Genomic DNA, 20,229 nt, shown 5'->3' with positions numbered 1-20,229 from the left:
CGCAACGTAACGTAATCAACACTGCTAGCTAGCCAGCTAGCCCCCGAATCAACAACGCAGCCACTGCCAGCTAGCCTACAAAGTCAACAACGCAGCCACTGCCAGCTAGCCTACTTCAGCAGTACTGTATCATTTTTTAATCATTTTAGTCAATAAGATTCTTGCTACGTAAGCTCAACTTTCTGAACATTCGAGACGTGTAGTCCACTTGTCATTCCAATCTCCTTTGCATTAGCGTAGCCTCTTCTGTAGCCTGTCAACTATGTGTCTGTCTATCCCTGTTCTCTCCTCTCTGCACAGACCATACAAACGCTCCACACCGCGTGGCTGCGGCCACCCTAATCTGGTGGTCCCAGCGCGCACGACCCACGTGGAGTTCCAGGTCTCCGGTAGCCTCTGGAACTGCCGATCTGCGGCCAACAAGGCAGAGTTCATCTCAGCCTATGCCTCCCTCCAGTCCCTCGACTTCTTGGCACTGATGGAAACATGGATCACCACAGATAACACTGCTACTCCTACTGCTCTCTCTTCGTCCGCCCACGTGTTCTCGCACACCCGAGAGCTTCTGGTCAGCGGGGTGGTGGCACCGGGATCCTCATCTCTCCCAAGTGGTCATTCTCTCTTTCTCCCCTTACCCATCTGTCTATCGCCTCCTTTGAATTCCATGCTGTCACAGTTACCAGCCCTTTCAAGCTTAACATCCTTATCATTTATCGCCCTCCAGGTTCCCTCGGAGAGTTCATCAATGAGCTTGATGCCTTGATAAGCTCCTTTCCTGAGGACGGCTCACCTCTCACAGTTCTGGGCGACTTTAACCTCCCCACGTCTACCTTTGACTCATTCCTCTCTGCCTCCTTCTTTCCACTCCTCTCCTCTTTCGACCTCTCCCTCTCACCTTCCCTCCCTACTCACAAGGCAGGCAATACGCTCGACCTCATCTTTACTAGATGCTGTTCTTCCACTAACCTCATTGCAACTCCCCTCCAAGTCTCCGACCACTACCTTGTATCCTTTTCCCTCTCACTCTCATCCAACACTTCCCACACTGCCCCTACTCGGATGGTATCGCGCCGTCCCAACCTTCGCTCTCTCTCCCCCGCTACTCTCTCCTCTTCCATCCTATCATCTCTTCCCTCTGCTCAAACCTTCTCCAACCTATCTCCTGATTCTGCCTCCTCAACCCTCCTCTCCTCCCTTTCTGCATCCTTTGACTCTCTATGTCCCCTATCCTCCAGGCCGGCTCGGTCCTCCCCTCCCGCTCCGTGGCTCGACGACTCATTGCGAGCTCACAGAACAGGGCTCCGGGCAGCCGAGCGGAAATGGAGGAAAACTCGCCTCCCTGCGGACCTGGCATCCTTTCACTCCCTCCTCTCTACATTTTCCTCTTCTGTCGCTGCTGCTAAAGCCACTTTCTACCACTCTAAATTCCAAGCATCTGCCTCTAACCCTAGGAAGCTCTTTGCCACCTTCTCCTCCCTCCTGAATCCTCCTCCCCCCTCCTCCCTCTCTGCAGATGACTTCGTCAACCATTTTGAAAAGAAGGTCGACGACATCCGATCCTGGTTTGCTAAGTCAAACGACACCGCTGGTTCTGCTCACACTGCCCTACCCTGTGCTCTGACCTCTTTCTCCCCTCTCTCTCCAGATGAAATCTCGCGTCTTGTGACGGCCGGCCGCCCAACAACCTGCCCGCTTGACCATATCCCCTCCTCTCTTCTCCAGACCATTTCCGGAGACCTTCTCCTTACCTCACCTCGCTCATCAACTCATCCCTGACCGCTGGCTACGTCCCTTCCGTCTTCAAGAGAGCGAGAGTTGCACCCCTTCTGAAAAACCTACACTCGATCCCTCCGATGTCAACAACTACAGACCAGTATCCCTTCTTTCTTTTCTCTCCAAAACCCTTGAACGTGCCGTCCTTGGCCAGCTCTCCCGCTATCTCTCTCAGAATGACCTTCTTGATCCAAATCAGTCAGGTTTCAAGACTAGTCATTCAACTGAGACTGCTCTTCTCTGTATCACGGAGGCGCTCCGCACTGCTAAAGCTAACTCTCTCTCCTCTGCTCTCATCCTTCTAGACCTATCGGCTGCCTTCGATACTGTGAACCATCAGATCCTCCTCTCCACCCTCTCCGAGTTGGGCATCTCCGGCGCGGCCCACGCTTGGATTGCGTCCTACCTGACAGGTCGCTCCTACCAGGTGGCGTCGCGAGAATCCGTCTCCTCACCACGTGCTCTCACCACTGGTGTCCCCAGGGCTCTGTTCTAGGCCCTCTCCTATTCTCGCTATACACCAAGTCACTTGGCTCTGTCATAACCTCACATGGTCTCTCCTATCATTGCTATGCAGACGACACACAATTAATCTTCTCCTTTCCCCTTCTGATGACCAGGTGGCGAATCGCATCTCTGCATGTCTGGCAGACATATCAGTGTGGATGACGGATCACCACCTCATGCTGAACCTCGGCAAGACGGAGCTGCTCTTCCTCCCGGGGAAGGACTGCCCGTTCCATGATCTCGCCATCACGGTTGACAACTCCACTGTGTCCTCCTCCCAGAGCGCTAAGAACCTTGGCGTGATCCTGGACAACACCCTGTCGTTCTCAACTAACATCAAGGCGGTGGCCCGTTCCTGTAGGTTCATGCTCTACAACATCCGCAGAGTACGACCCTGCCTCACACAGGAAGCGGCGCAGGTCCTAATCCAGGCACTTGTCATCTCCCGTCTGGATTACTGCAACTCGCTGTTGGCTGGGCTCCCTGCCTGTGCCATTAAACCCTACAACTCATCCAGAACGCCGCAGCCCGTCTGGTGTTCAACCTTCCCAAGTTCTCTCACGTCACCCCGCTCCTCCGCTCTCTCCGCTGGCTTCCAGTTGAAGCTCGCATCCGCTACAAGACCATGGTGCTTGCCTACGGAGCTGTGAGGGGAACGGCACCTCAGTACCTCCAGGCTCTGATCAGGCCCTACACCCAAACAAGGGCACTGCGTTCATCCACCTCTGGCCTGCTCGCCTCCCTACCACTGAGGAAGTACAGTTCCCGCTCAGCCCAGTCAAAACTGTTCGCTGCTCTGGCCCCCCAATGGTGGAACAAACTCCCTCACGACGCCAGGACAGCGGAGTCAATCACCACCTTCCGGAGACACCTGAAACCCCACCTCTTTAAGGAATACCTAGGATAGGATAAAGTAATCCTTCTCACCCCCCTTAAAAGATTTAGATGCACTATTGTAAAGTGGCTGCTCCACTGGATGTCATAAGGTGAATGCACCAATTTGTAAGTCGCTCTGGATAAGAGCGTCTGCTAAATGACTTAAATGCTTGGGGTATGTCTCTATCAGTTTTGCACATTGAGAGACTGAATTTTTTCCCATTCCTCCTTGCAAAACAGCTCGAGCTCAGTGAGGTTGGATGGAGAGCATTTGTGAACAGCAGTTTTCAGTTTTTTCCACAGATTCCCAATTTTTCAGTTTTTGATTTGTTAAAAAAGGTTCAAATATCCAATAAATGTCGTTCCACTTCATGATTGTGTCCCACTTGTTGTTGATTCTTCACAAAAAAATACAGTTTTATATCTTTATGTTTGAAGCCTGAAATGTGGCAAAAGGTCGCAAAGTTCAAGGGGGCTGAATACTTTCGCAAGGCACTGTATATAACATAGGCTCATGACGTAATGACGCCATATAAAACTTTGCGCTACACGTGCAACACAGCATTCCTAACCTAGCCCACAATGTCTGCTGTGTGGATCGAGCAGTCAACAAGTCAAGCAGTCATTTGAAAGAGTAAGAACATTTCAACTCAAAGGCAAAATCCATTAAAGCCAAGATAATGGAATTCATTGCCCTTGACAATTAACCGTTCTCTGTCGTGGGTGATGTTGGCTTTTGTCCACTGGCCAAGCACCAGTACACACTACCAAGTGTGCCAATCTTCAGATGTTGCCCTAGCGGAGTTGCACAGTAATAGCGTCACTGCTATTAGCTTCACGACATACATACAACGGAACACCGTTAGGGTCAGCGTGACGGTTGCACTGTCAAAGGTGTACTAAAATGTCTGCAAACAAGCAAACACCAGCCACGAATGATGTGTTTACAATACCGAGTTGGTAATAAAGCATAATTTGTTCGATCGCAACTTCTGGGGTAGCTAGCTTTAGCTTGGCACCTAGCTAGTATCAATACAACCAGCCTGAAATCAATGGCCAGTAGAAACTGCAGTCATTTTCATTATTCTTAGCAATGAATTTGGAATCCTTGTGAGTAAGTATTAGCGAGGTTGCCACTTGTTGTTCGCCTATTGAAATTGAACTTCAGTTCATGAAACTAAATAGCTAGCCAGCTACTTAACCCTGTTGCCCAAAGCTAACGTTATAAGCAGCCAGCTAGCTTCATCTGGCTAGTGAGGCTCGACCGGTTATGTGTTGTGAAGCTAGCCACAATAAGGATTAGGCACAAGAGTGGAATTTTCCACTATTGTGCCTAAAAATGAAGGCAAACCACAAATTAAGACAGTGATGCAAATGAAAATAAATAGTAGAATTATGCCATACTTTTATTTTGATGGCTAACCGCAAAGTCCGCTATTGTGGCGAATCCTTATTGTGGCTAGCTTCACATAGATGGTTCCGACCACCATTAATCAAATAAGAACTGTCTTATAAATTAGGGTTATTTTAGAGGATGACACCTAGCTATATAGTTAGCCAGCTGAAACAGATGTTGTTTTGCTATGTTTTTGGGGAATAACATTGTTTGCATCCATTTTTTTATGACGAGCACTGTAGGTGCGCGAGACAACTTTACCAGCATCATAGTATACGTATCGATGAATCCTTGTGACATATGAAATTCGAGTGACAGTGTAATCAATGTGTAATAAATACGTAAAACATTTATGAGCGCGTTAAATTATTATGTGACGTGCAGTCATATTCAGTAGTGTTATTTGACACGTTATTATTTATCACGTTATTTGACACGTTTGACACGTTTTTTTGGCAAGGAAAATATCTGATATCGGTATTGGCCAAAAATGTCATATCTGTGCATCACTAGTTATCACTTGTGCTAAATAAATATTGTAAGAAAGTGGAGAGAGCATCTTGAGCTTTGTGCAGCAGCACTCCAATATGAAGTACAGAGAAATTGTGAGAGAATTTACAAATCATGAGGCAAATAGGGGTAAAAACAACACTTTGCCCCTCTTTTTAACTATTTGCGTCTATATATTTTATTAAACTAAATCAAAATTGGTGTGACGATTAGTCAATGGGAATTATCAATATACTCTTAGGAAAAATACAGATTTTTAGGGCAATATTGGTAGAAATGTTACAGGTGGGGAGGTTCAAGAACAAACACAACAATGTTATTGGTGTATACATTTTAAACCCTATAGAGCTCAAACCAGTACTGTCATGATCCTGAATTTTTGCGAAAGAATGGGTAATAGCAAAATTGTATTGTACTGGGAAAGGTGGGTTAATCTGTGGACATTGGAGGGTTGGAGTTAAGATCAGAAGGAATGGTGGATTGTCCGCTGGTGGTGAAAATCCAGCATTTACAGAAAGAGGAAATTAGGAATATAGGAATAATTATTTAACTACAGTACATGTACTGTACAGAACATGTGAGATAAAATAGCTGTAAGTAGCAGTAGACGTACTGTTCTCTGTTAGTTTACTCCAACTAGGGGAGGGGTGGTATGGTTCGGGAATAAATAAATAAAATGAGGGGGATTGGAAATTATGCAAAATGTTTAATTGACCGAACCCAAAACCATCTGGAATATTGAAGCTGACTAACAGTGAAATGCTTACTTTACATATAGGTATGGGCAAAGTGACTAAGCAACAGAATAGAATATACACAGTAGCAGCAATGTACGTGATGAATCAAACGAGTTAGTGCAAAAAGGGTCAGTACAGATAGTCCGGGTAGCTGGTTAACTATTTAGCAGTCCTATGGCTTGGAAGCAGAAGCTGTCCAGGGTCCTGTTGGTTCCAGACTTGGTGCATTGGTACCGCTTGCCATGCAGCAGCAGAGAGAACAGAGCTGGGGACTAAGCACGCACCCCTGAGGGGCCCCCGTGTTGAGGGTCAGCATTGCGGATGTGTTGTTGCCTACCCTCACTACCTGGGGCGGCCCGTCAGGACGTGCAGGATCCAGTTACAGAGGGAGGTGTTCAGTCCCAGGGTCCAGAGCGTCGTGATGAGCTTGGAGGGGTAGAACGATGAGCTGTTCAACATCATATTCATTCTACACATTAACATCAATAAGCTCTAAATTCTGTTCTCAAAACATAAAGAAAACTTTTTATAAAAAACAAGTACACTTAAGTAGAGTTCAAAAAACATTCTGTGAATGTTATTTAAAAACATATACATCCCATTCTCAGCGTCAACAAAACTCTCTCTATCCTCTATCTTGTTAAAGATGCTGTCCGAGATCTTAAGCACGTAACATATCATATGAATTGCAATTTTATTTACTTTAAAATGTTTGTAGGATGTAACAATTCATACAAAATGGATGACATAGTACACAATTGTGGACCATTTTTGGGGACCCGTTTTGGCTTGTGAGTACAACTTTCTAAACTACTGGCTGAAATGATACTAAAGCTCTGAAGCATCACTTTAAGTATGTTCAGGTGTGTTGGCCACGCCTACTAATTGGCAAACCTGATCTTAAAGGGTGCTTGTTTCCTTTGTTTCCCTTGGTTTGTTTGAATAGACAAAAATGAACAGCTTTGTATGAGTAAAAAAACATGCCATGCCATCTCTATCCTGTTGGCGCAGTGGACAAAGGACTCTATTCAATCCGTAGCCTTGAAGATCATCTTGTAGCTCCATTGCCAATTAAAAGCGATGTTCCCATGGTCACGGAGACTGCATTCACTCTAAAAAAAATGGACAAGGAGCTTCCTTGATACTTCAGCGATACAGTTTGAATCCAGCCCTATTCCAACTGTAATTGTGGCGGAAGGTAGCCTAGTGGTTAGAGTGTTGGACTAGTAACCGAGAGGTTGTGAGATCAAATCCCTGAGCTGACAAGTTAAAAGCTGTCATTCTACCCCTGAACAAGGCAGTTAACCCACTGTTCCTAGGCTGTTATTGAAAATAAAAATGTTTTCTTAACTGACTTGCCTCGTTAAATAATTACAGGGATAGAGAACAAAGGGTCTAATGTTAAAATCTCACTGATGCCATGTCACAATAAAAAGACTGTTTGCATGATCATTGAATTTCCATGTGTCAATCTCTGCTTGGAGTTGAAAATAAAACTTTCAAGAAACCAGAGGAAACATTCTCAGAACCTCACTGCAACCTTAAAATAAACATTCCCAGAAGAGACTACATTTTCACTTCTGTTCTCATAACGTTTAAAAAATGTTCTGTTTTACTGGTCAGGAAACGTATGGCTTCTTTCCCACAACCAATGTGAAACCAAAAGCACATGTTCCCCCAACTTCCAAGGATCCAAATGTGCTAGATACATCCCACCATCATGTTTCATCTAGGAAAGGCATGTAATGAAATTTGCCCTAAATCACAGACATCAGGCCAGGGGTTGAGAGGTTAAAAAGAGCATGAGGTCAGGCCCATATAACCCTCCCAGAGCAGAATGAAAAGGAAAGCCCACTTTTGTCCCTGCAGTCCCAAAGGTCGAGGGTTAGGGTTAGGGTCAGGAGGTCAGTGTCACTGGGAAGCCAAGGCCTCTCTGGTCTTATTTATTATGGCAGCGAAATCGAAGGACCCAAAAAATTAGTGTTTTTTTATGCCAGGGTTCAGGAGAGGCCAAGGCGACATTATTCGCTGCCCCGTAATTGGGGGAAAAGGAAGTCTGAGGCAGCGTACGCACACCTCAGGGGTCAGAGAACAACAACGGGCACCTGTGACCTGACGGTGGTGTGTGAGAGTGAGGGTGAGGTTGAAGGTGCGGCGGCGAGCAGGAAAAAAGCATTGAGTGGACAAATTGGATTCCTTGCCTGAGCATCTGCTTATACGTATTCATAAATATGACAGATGCTCTCATAGGCGGGGCGAGTAGATTTGTCCGTTAACAGAGTTAAGTGCTATTTGCTCACAATGCTATTATTCTAAATGGCATTATGTGGGATGCAGGCAGGGGTTGGAAGATGATGGTGTAGTGTGTGTGTGTGTGCGCGCGCGTGTGTGTGTGTGTGTGCGTGCGTGCGTGCGTGCGTGCGTGCGTGCGTGCGTGCGTGTGTGTGCGCGTGCGTGCGTCTCTGAGGTAGTGGCTGCTGGTTTCAATATTGAATGGGTATTGATGTCTGGATGGAAACAGAGTTGATTGGGATGGATGGCATTGCGGCCTGAGGTCTGAACAATAGCAAAGTAATAGGTTGAAAGCACTTTGGATTAAAACTGCATAAGGCCTTGTGTTGACTGTATGGACAGTAGTACTGTAGTGTCTGGAACAGAATCATAGGACTTATGGTTATGAGATCATCACAGTACGGTACGAGTAAGGGTACAGTAGTTTGTGTGACTCAAAATTAGGTCCCTAATAGATACAAACCTCCAAATGACTAGAAGGATCATGTCCTATTGTGGGGCCTAAATAGGTGAAAAAGACCACAGATTGACTGTCCAGTTGTTAAACTTCAGGGCTGAAAATCTGACATCTACAGTCCTAACTCAAGACAGGACTGTCTCCATTCTCTCCCGTCACCTCAGGCCCGGGGAGAGCCCTCTCTCTCCGCTTATCTCCAACACTGCCTCTATATGACTGCCCACCTCAAACAGCCATGGGTCCTCGCAGGCGTCACTCAGGCAATACCACGGGCCATCCATAAATCACTAGCAGGGCCCACAACACATCAATGAGTGGCATATCTAACATCTAAGCAAAGTTTAACGACTCTCATAAAGGTTAATGAGTATTCCTCTCCATGGAAAACGAGACTGTCTCTATGCTATCTGTCTCTAAAGATACTTATCAATGGCCCTTATCATACACATTGCAGGAGAGAGATATTGTCTGGAGCTGGCTGCTGTAATGGGGCTAATAATGACTCTGCTCCGGTCACCTGAATGCTTGGACCCATGTTCCCTATTGGACGAGATACTGAGCGCCATGATATCTGTATCTGTCTCGGTTCGATCTCTACCTAGAAATGCTTGTATCTATAGGGGGAAGTACTCTTTGATAAGAAACCAAACGAGGTGTGAATATTGTTTTTCAACATGGTGACCTCAATATAAGTCAAACGTTGTATGTGGGAGTCTGGTCCGATCGATTGTTGTATGTGGGAGTCTGGTCCGATCGATCGTTGTATGTGGGACTCTGGTCAGGTCGATCGTTGTATGTGGGAGTCTGGTCAGATCGATCGTCGTATGTGGGAGTCTGGTCAGATCGATCGTCGTATGTGGGAGTCTGGTCAAATCGATCGTTGTATGTGGAAGTCTGGTCAAATCGATCGTTGTATGTGGGAGTCTGGTCAGATCGTTGTATGAGGGAGTCTGGTCAGATCGATCGTTGTATGTGGGACTCTGGTCAGATCGATCGTTGTATGTGGGAGTCTGGTCAGATCGATCGTTGTATGAGGGAGTCTGGTCAGATCGATCGTTGTATGTGGGAGTCTGGTCAGATCGTTGTATGAGGGAGTCTGGTCAGATCGATCGTTGTATGTGGGAGTCTGGTCAGATCGATCGTTGTATGTGGGAGTCTGGTCAGATCCATCGTTGTATGTGGGAGTCTGGTCAGATCCATCGTTGTATGTCAGATCGTTGTATGTGGGAGTCTGGTCAGATCTGGTCAGTATGTGGGAGTCTGGTCAGATCGTTGTATGTGGGAGTCTGGTCAGATCGTTGTATGTGGGAGTCTGGTCAGATCCATCGTTGTATGTGGGAGTCTGGTCAGACCCATCGTTGTATGTGGGAGTCTGGTCAGATCCATCGTTGTATGTGGGAGTCTGGTCAGATCCATCGTTGTATGAGGGAGTCTGGTCAGATCCATCGTTGTATGTGGGAGTCTGGTCAGATCCATCGTTGTATGAGGGAGTCTGGTCAGATCCATCGTTGTATGTGGGAGTCTGGTCAGATCCATCGTTGTATGAGGGAGTCTGGTCAGATCCATCGTTGTATGTGGGAGTCTGGTCAGATCCATCGTTGTATGTGGGAGTCTGGTCAGATCGTTGTATGAGGGAGTCTGGTCAGATCGTTGTATGTGGGAGTCTGGTCAGATCGTTGTATGTGGGAGTCTGGTCAGATCGTTGTATGAGGGAGTCTGGTCAGATCGATCGTTGTATGAGGGAGTCTGGTCAGATCGATCGTTGTATGTGGGAATCTGGTCAGATCGATCGTGGCATAGAATAATCACAGAGGACACTTTGTCCACCACCACTCCCACTTTGCAAACACTTCAAATAGATAATAGAAAAGTGTTGAGTGTTTATGTGGCCCTTCCATCAGAGGAGTGCAACTACTCCCCATTATAATGAGCTGTTGAGTGGAACTCTTCATCTGGTAAGACGTCTCTACTTACCACCTTTATCAACTTGTCAATCTCTTTATAAGCATTAAAACATCACATTAAATAATTGAATAAAAATGTCCTTCCACCATCTTAATTCTGAAAGCTATTATGCAAATGCTTCCTTTGACAAATGTCACTGCTCATTTAGTGTAAACAGCCAAGTCACAGATAGCTCGTAGTTGAGTAGAAGTTATTGTATGGAGATAACAGATGTTACATCACCTCTAATCATTGGGCTTTGTTTTACTTTGAAAGACAGTGATCTGGGGAGCCACCTAACCTATTGTCTAATCTTTATCCACCACTGTCATGCTTCCAGACGTTTTGGTCTCGAGGGTCCACAGGGTCCAGACGCTAAGCAGGTAAGCCTCCCTCAGGCCCTCTGCCTCCGGGTGGGGGGGGGCACGGGGGACTGGGACTACGGACTGGCGTCAGGCTAATTAGGCCGTCAACACTGAGCAGCATGGTGTGATAAGAAGCAGACAGATGACAGGAGGTGTACGAGGCCAGCTGGAGACAGTCTTATCTACAGGGTGGAGCAAGGCAGCGACCGTCCAGCTTCCTCACGCAACACTCCCCCACCCCGAGGAGGGAGAGAGCAAGGGTGGGGAGGGGAGGGGAGGAGGGAGCTGATCACCTGTGAGTCACCGCTCCTGCCCCCGAGATACACTCACAAACACACACATACACACAAACGCACACATACACACTCTCTCTCACACACACATACACACACATGCCCACATACGCACTCTCTCAAACACTCGCACACACAGACATGCTGGGTGTCAAAGGCTCCCTTTGTCACCATGAGGTCTCAGTGCCACCTTGTGTATGGAGTTGTTTCTCTACCTCCACTAGTGAATAAATGTGTGTGTGGCTGTGTGTGGGAGTGTGTGTGTGTGTGGCTGTGCGTGGGGTGTGTGTGTGTGTGTACACCTCTATGTTGTTTTGCAGCAGTGTCACACCTCACCTGTCTCGAGTGCTGAATGGCCCTGACCTCCTGACACCAGCTGCATTTATGTTAAGATGGTTGATCTGAAAGATCATTATGATGTACAGAAAGAGGATGATATTGAGCTAATGATTGTGAACAAAAACCTCTTCAGTCGTCTTGCATTGATTTTCTTCTCAATAGTGAAAACACTAGAGCAAATACCTTGTCTGGTTAAACATTAAAAAACATTGGAGGGAATTTTATTTTACTAGGCAAGTCAGTTTCAATGAAGGCCTAGGAACAGTGGGTTAACTGCCTTGTTCAGGGGCAGAAAAACAGATGTTTACCTTGTCAGCTCAGGGATTTGATCTAGCAACCTTTCAGCCTAAGTCCAACACTCTAACCACTACGCTACCTGACGCCCCAAAGAAGAAGAAGAAAGACGTAGAGAGAGATCTCTCTCCGGTGTCCATGGTACTCCATCTGTTTTGATTCATTCTAAGAGGATGAGCCGGGGGTAAACTGATGACCATATATTTCTGTTTGTGTACGGGACATTTATGGGCATATTAGGCCCTGGAGTGAGACATCCAGAAAAGAAAAGAAGAAATCCATCCGCTGCCGTGCCGGGGTGCATATCAGAGAGCTCTCTTCCTGAGGGCTGTCTCTGAATGAGAGCGACTCTGGCTCCTGGCTGTCTGCGCCTTTCTCCCCGCGCTCACTGCACACCACATTATTTTTAACCCACTGCCTCCAAAAGGAAGCTGCAGACGTTTGGCCTCTGAAGTCCAGCACAATGAGCTTACACCCCACCCTACACCCCCCACCCTCCCTCCCTGTTGCCTTCACAAACACACACACACACAGACTCACACACACGTAAACGCACGGACGCACACATACACACACACGCAAACCCTTTGCTTAGAATCCTTCCTCCTGTTTGTTCGTAGTGTAGTGGTGCTAGTTGTGTTTTGTGTGATGTCAGAGCTAGGGGTCATTCTGGGTCAGTGGGCTGTAAATGAGGTGCCACTAATTACAGTAAACACAGTGAAGTCACTGCCAGACCTGGCTAGCCCGCTGAGGCTGGGGTAGTGGGGTGGGGGTCCGCTTTATTCACGGAAAGGGAGGTCCCCCAAACCAACGGTCAGCCAGCACGGTTACTTTGAAAAGCAATCAGGCTCATTAGTTGTTTGTGTTAACTATCACGGACAGGGTGTGTATACGTAAGTAAGATGGCCTTATCCATTTTCTCCACTTCCTTCTATGGAACACCTCGTTATGCATCACCAAGGTGATTGCTGTTTTGTTTCTGGGTCTTGAACATGAAAGTGGCGTTAATTAACACCATAATAGTTGTTGAAGTTGATCCTCATTCTTAGGCTATATTTTGTTACCTTATACAGTGCCTTGCGAAAGTATTCGGCCCCCTTGAACTTTGCGACCTTTTGCCACATTTCAGGCTTCAAACATAAAGATATAAAACTGTATTTTTTTGTGAAGAATCAACAACAAGTGGGACACAATCATGAAGTGGAACGACATTTATTGGATATTTCAATTTTTTTAACAAATCAAAAACTGAAAAATTGGGCGTGCAAAATTATTCAGCCCCTTTACTTTCAGTGCAACAAACTCTCTCCAGAAGTTCAGTGAGGATCTCTGAATGATCCAATGTTGACCTAAATGACTAATGATGATAAATACAATCCACCTGTGTGTAATCAAGTCTCCGTATAAATGCACCTGCACTGTGATAGTCTCAGAGGTCCGTTAAAAGCGCAGAGAGCATCATGAAGAACAAGGAACACACCAGGCAGGTCCGAGATACTGTTGTGAAGAAGTTTAAAGCCTGATTTGGATGCAAAAAGATTTCCCAAGCTTTAAACATCCCAAGGAACACTGTGCAAGCGATAATATTGAAATGGAAGGAGTATCAGACCACTGCAAATCTACCAAGACCTGGCCTTCCCTCTAAACTTTCAGCTCATACAAGGAGAAGACTGATCAGAGATGCAGCCAAGAGGCCCATGATCACTCTGGATGAACTGCAGAGATCTACAGCTGAGGTGGGAGACTCTGTCCATAGGACAACAATCAGTCGTATATTGCACAAATCTGGCCTTTATGGAAGAGTGGCAAGAAGAAAGCCATTTCTTTAAAGATATCCATAAAAAGGGTTGTTTAAAGTTTGCCACAAGCCACCTGGGAGACACACCAAACATGTGGAAGAAGGTGCTCTGGTCAGATTAAACCAAAATTGAACTTTTTGGCAACAATGCAAAACGTTATGTTTGGCGTAAAAGCAACACAGCTCATCACCTGAACACACCATCCCCACTGTCAAACATGGTGGTGGCAGCATCATGGTTTGGGCCTGCTTTTCTTCAGCAGGGACAGGGAAGATGGTTAAAATTGATGGGAAGATGGATGGAGCCAAATACAGGACCATTCTGGAAGAAAACCTGATGGAGTCTGCAAAAGACCTGAGACTGGGACGGAGATTTGTCTTCCAACAAGACAATGATCCAAAACATAAAGCAAAATCTACAATGGAATGGTTCAAAAATAAACATATCCAGGTGTTAGAATGGCCAAGTCAAAGTCCAGACCTGAATCCAATCGAGAACCTGTGGAAAGAACTGAAAACTGCTGTTCACAAATGCTCTCCATCCAACCTCACTGAGCTCGAGCTGTTTTGCAAGGAGGAATGGGAAAAAATTCAGTCTCTCGATGTGCAAAACTGATAGAGACATACCCCAAGCGACTTACAGCTGTAATCGCAGCAAAAGGTGGCGCTACAAAGTATTAACTTAAGGGGGCTGAATAATTTTGCACGCCCAATTTTTCAGTTTTTGATTTGTTAAAAAAATTGAAATATCCAATAAATGTCATTCCACTTCATGATTGTGTCCCACTTGTTGTTGATTCTTCACAAAAAAATACAGTTTTATATCTTTATGTTTGAAGCCTGAAATGTGGCAAAAGGTCGCAAAGTTCAAGGGGGCCGAATACTTTCGCAAGGCACTGTATGTACAAAACATTAAGAACACCTGCTCTTTCCATGACATAGACTGACCAGGTGAATCCAGGTGAACGCTATGATCTCTTATTGATTACACTTATTAAATCCACTTCAATCAGTGTAGATGAAGGGCAGGAGACAAGTTAAAGAAGGATTTTTAAGCCTTGAGACAATTGATAAATGGATGTGTTTGTGCCATTCAGAGGGTGAATGGGCAAGACAAAATATTGAAGTGCGAGGTATAGTAGTAGGTGCCAGGCGCACCAGTTTGAGTGTGTCAAGAACTGCAACTCTGCTGGGTTTTTCACACTCAACAGTTTCCCGTGTGGTCCACCAAGAATGGTCCACCACCCAAAGGACATCCAGCCAACATGACACAACTGTGGGAAGCATTGGAGTCAACATGGGCCAGCATCCCTGTGAAATATTTTTGACACCTTGTAGAGTCCACGCCTCGACGAATTGAGGCTGTTCTGAGGGCAAAAGGAGGTGAACTCAATATTAGGAAGGTGTTCCTAATGTTTTGTACACTCTGTGTATTTCTCTAGTGTAAACGAAACATCACATGTCGATTGGGCCTCGTCTCTGATGAATCCCCCAGTGTTGTTTGGCATGACTCCACGCTGTCTGATAGACTGAGCCGCCTCTCTATCTCGTCCAGCCCTCCCATGATGCCTCAGAAGGTGATCAGCTGTCTGATTGAGCGGGGTCTCCTGGGTATTTAACAGAGACCCTGTGCAATGGTAGAAGCCCCCCCCCCTCAAATTAATAATTCACTGAGAGACAGAAATCTGATTGACCCAACCTCTAAAGACATGGCTATTGAAATCAGATTACCGATGGCTGAGTCCTGAGTCCTAGCGCCACATTAACCACAAACGGTTTGGCCTTGAAAACTTACACCTCTTCTCTGATGGAGAGAAGGAAGGGGAGAGAAAGATGATCAACTGGGGGAGAACTAGAGAGTGACGGCTGGGGGAAAATTGAAGGCAATTAACTCCAGTTCTTCTTGTCTGAATCGATGAGATGAGGGGTCACAGGTCACAAGCTCACATTGCACACACTCTCTTGTATACACAGTCTTTCTCTTCCGCACGGGGTCGGTATCACTCTCTCTCTCACTCTCTCTCTCATGCTCTCGCTCTCTGTCCCTCTCTCACTCTCTTACAGAGCGACAGCTCGATGCATGTCACTGGCACTAATAGAGGGGAGACAGCTGTGTACTATTCTGGTAGATAGGCAGTACATTGAGGCTTCTCTTGTCATTTGCTACTGCAGTTTTAGTTTTTGTTAGTCTTTAGCCAACATTATTTCTCCAAATTGTATCATTCATTTTGTGTACTGAATTGTATCATTAATTTTGTGTACTGAATTGTATCATTAATTTTGTGTACTGAATTGTATCGGTCCCCAGTTGTCCAATGAAGAAAGGTTTTTGACATCCTGCTTCGCAATCTATCCACCAGTGAACAGAGTGTGTCAAACCACCCTGAAAGTGCCTGGTCAATTGTTCTTGTACTTGAAAGTCAGCTAAGCTTTGTCAGGCTTGTCGCTGATAGCCTTTATCTTCTTCACACGCTGCCCAGTATTTTTAGCCACAGTCACAGTTGCCTGTTCCGATGATTCTTGAGAGAACTCTATCTAAAGGCCCCACAATTGTATTTTTAGACACGGGTGAAAAATGGCTGCATCATTTAAAGGACCTTACCCATGTAGGGCAGCCTGAGGGGGGAGAGGTGATATGGTCTTAGTGGCTGGGCTGGCTACGTTTGCCTGGTTCCGGTTAAGCCATGAAGGTGGTGCCTCTTTTGCACACTGTATCACTGTGGAGGAACCTGTGGTGCTGAGATGAACAATGAGTTAGCACTGCTGGGCTGCTGAGCTGAATGAGGATCCAATACTATTTATAATGGCCACAGGTCAACATCCCCTGGGCAGAGGCAGATGCAGAGGCCTGCTCAGTTCAAAAGAGGGAATAATTCCAGGAAGCAGCCAGAGAGGATATACTCTCTCCCTCTTCCCTCTGGAGTCAGCAGCCACAGCCAAGATGGAAGGGGTGTGTGTGTGCTCTCAAGTTACTGTGTGTTTGTGTGTGTGTGTGTGTGTGTGTGTGTGTGTGTGTGTGTGTGTGTGTGTGTGTGTGTGTGTGTGTGTGTGTGTGTGTGTGTGTGTGTGTGTGTGTGTGTGTGTGCGTGCGTACGTGTGTGTCTGCCAGACAGCACAAATGTGATCAAATTTTTGTGAGTCATAGACATAGTAAATTCATCCATATCAAAACATACAGGTAAACCATCAATGACCTAAACACCCAAATACTTTTTCATTAAGATGTCATTCACCTGAAATGAAGATGCAAACTGCATTAACACGTTGGGCCTTAAAACACCAATGTCTCCTCATGGAGCCTATAAGGAGCCAGGAAACATGAGTCAAATGTTTCCACAGCTGTGTCTTCGGGCAGAACGGGCCCAAGCTATTTCTCACAAACAATCACTCCCATAAGGAAGTGAATAGAAATAATCTGGCTCAGATGCCGTCCAATTAGTGATCCAACAATGACGAAACACTTGAGCAGAAGATGCCGTGTGGTCTTGAGATCCCTCTTGAGCAGGGCAGCCCTTCACATCCCCCCACCCTCTATCAGATGAGGGGCCATGATGGAGCCTTATGCCAGGGTCTCTGTCTTTCTGTCTGTGTGTGTGTGTGTGCGTGTTTGTGTGCGTGTGTGCATGTGTGTGTGTGCGTGCGTGTTTGTGTGCGTGCGTGTGGTGTGTGTGGTGTGTGTATCCACATTGAGGAGGGGGTTCAGGTTCTCGGCTAGCCAAGTAACAGATACAGCGGACATTCCACAGAGAGAATTCCATTCAGACTCTTAATGAGGTTTTTCTAGTTAGTTCTGAGTAGGAGTCGGGGACGAGAAGGTGGGGGGGGGTCAATTTTTGTAGAGGGGAAAAACAGCCGAGTCCTCCACTCCAAACCATGTTCGGCGGCCGTGTTTCATTTCCTGGAGCCTGTAGTGGTTCCTCTTAAATAGCATGACCTGTTGAAGCCAGTTAAATCACCAGCGTCCTGATTAGAGAGAACCGGGACCCAGGGCTTGTGCACAAGTATGACTATACTTTAATTCAATTTATCTTTATAAACATACACATCTGCGACTGATTTAACAGAAATTTTCGAGATATCTTTTACTACTTTGACAGAAAGTTTGGCTCCATTTACCTTCGGTAAAACCTTTTTCTACCAAAACACTCTGTATCTGGATATTGATCACTTACCTCAGTCTTGGGGTTAGAGTTGTAAGTGGGGTATAAACCAGTACATAAATTAGCGGTAATAATGGAGTATTCATGGAAATGATCAAAAGAGATTTATATCAAGATTGTTACTCTACATTTTTTGTGTCATTTCTTGGGATTTCTATTTTTTCAAATCATTAAACTATCAGCGTTTTGTGTGATGTGGTAGGTTACTCTTTATAGTTGCTGCCAATAGGCGAGTTCATTTTGCATCGCTCGGTGCCATAGTTATGGCATATATGCTGATATACCGTGGCGAGAGTAAATAGCAGCATGTAACTAAGCAGCTAAAAATAACATGGAATCACTAGACTTCCTATTTGAGTCGTGCTTATGTTTGCAACACTGACAACCATGTTTGTACGAACGTGTCAATGTATGTTCTGTATTTTCTACTCCCCTCCTGAAAAAATAACATGAAATTGTGCTTATGCTTACTAAGGCATGGAATGCAATAATGTGAATAGTTTTGTGTATAACATCAAGTTTGTAGGCTCCACCAGTGACCAGACAAAGGTGATCAAGGAAAGGGAACAGCAGGGGATCACACAGCAGCTGTATTGGCAGCGGAGTGGGCACTCAGCTACGGGAATCAAATCCTGCACATGCGCAGAAATATCCATATTTTTGGCCTGGGCTTATTGGGATACAGTAGACTCCTCCTCCAGTTTTCAAAATGAACATTGTTATACAGATTCAACTCAATTCTACCCACACTGTAACATGCTTATTTCAGTCCACTGTCCTTCATACAACAGTGGCAGCCACAATATCATTATGAAATGTGAAACGATGCGTATCCTGTAGGATCTTCTCTACAGTCTTATGGGATCCAGCTCTACGTCCAGCCCATCATCAGCTAGACTCCTGGAGTAGGGTGCAGTGTAGTGGTAACCTAACAGATGGCTCCTTCTAGAGGGTTGACTGTCACTTGTGGCCTGTTTAGAGGTCACTGCGCTGGGCATTGTCACAATCAGACAGAGCCCCCAGCTAGTTCCAGGTCATGTTCTGGAACCAGGGGTCAGCAGAGGTCATTCCCCCAGAGTCCACATTCTGATTTGTCCATGTCATTACAGCCTGGCTGCTACAGTGGAGGGTGGAGGGGACAGACACAGCTTTATGTGTCTGTCTCCCCGGACATGGGTTCCAATACAGGGGCCAAGAGCCACCTTTGTCACCCACTGACCCCTCAGACAATGGAGCAATCATCAGATAATAACATTTAGAGAAGGAGGAGAAGAGGAGAAGAGGAGGAGGGAGGGTTGATCTAACAGACAAACACAGAGGCATCATAGAGGACATTAGGGCGTTGGGTAGGTTAATCTTGTAATGTATCGGAGGGTGTAACAAATCCTGCCGGAGAGAGGATGATAAGCATCACTTATCACAGTGAGAGCCGGGCCATTAGCAGTCACTATACCACTGCATTAGCACTATCAGTAGTTATGATGAGAATGCCCAGCATCCTGGATGTTTGTGTAGGAAATCATTAAACATCACAGCCAGTGTGTGAGTGACACAGCTTTTGTTCTAATATATAGTAAACAACCTAGTTTCATGTCATCTAGGTCATCCTGGACAGGAATACAATGAAACATAGTTCAACCGAAATATGTTTGATAAAGGTTTAGTACACTATGATTTTTTGGAATTCAAACCACTTTTCATTTCCTTATACCACAAACTGTAGTGCCCTCCCTTTAATAACTGTGGATGTGAAGACCCTCCCCTTTAAGTAGTCAGCCTGCCCATTGGTAAAGTCACTTGTCAGGATCCCTTTCTCTACTTCTGCCTATTCCTCTGCCTCTTCCTCTGTCTATGCCTCTTCCTCTGTCTCTGCCTCATCCTCTGACTCTTCTCCCGTGTCTTCCTCTCTCTGCCTCTTCCTCTTCTTCTGTCTCTTCCTCTGTCTCTGCCTCTTCCTCTGTTTCTTCCTCTGTCTCTGCATCTTCTTCTGCCTCTGTATCTGTCTCTGCCTCTTCCTCTGTCTCTGCCTCTTCCACTTCCTTTGCCTCTGCCTCATCCTCTGTCTCGGCCTCTTCCTCTGCCTCTTAATCTGTCTCTGCCTCTTCCTCTGTCTCTGCCTCTTCCACTTTCTCTGCCTCTGCCTCGTCCTCTCTCTGCCTCTTCCTCTTCCTCTGCCTCTTAATCTGTCTCTGCCTTTTCCTCTGACTCTTCCTCTGTCTCTGCCTCTTCCTCTGTCTCTTCCCCTGTCTCTGCCTCTTCCTCTGTTTCTGCCTCTGTCTCTGCCTCTTCCTCTGTCTCTGCCTCTTCCTCTGTCTCTGCCTCTTCCTCTGTCTCTTCCCCTGTCTCTGCCTCTTCCTCTGTTTCTGCCTCTTCCTCTGTTTCTGCCTCTGTCTCTGCCTCTTCCTCTTTTTTCTGCCTCTGTCTCTGCCTCTTCCTCTGCCTCTTCCTCTGTCTCTTCCCCTGTCTCTGCCTCTTCCTCTGTTACTGC

The sequence above is a fragment of the Oncorhynchus nerka genome, linkage group LG4, assembly GCF_034236695.1.
Source record: "Oncorhynchus nerka isolate Pitt River linkage group LG4, Oner_Uvic_2.0, whole genome shotgun sequence".
Taxonomy (NCBI): domain Eukaryota; kingdom Metazoa; phylum Chordata; class Actinopteri; order Salmoniformes; family Salmonidae; genus Oncorhynchus; species Oncorhynchus nerka.
This window is presented reverse-complemented; position numbering follows the sequence as displayed.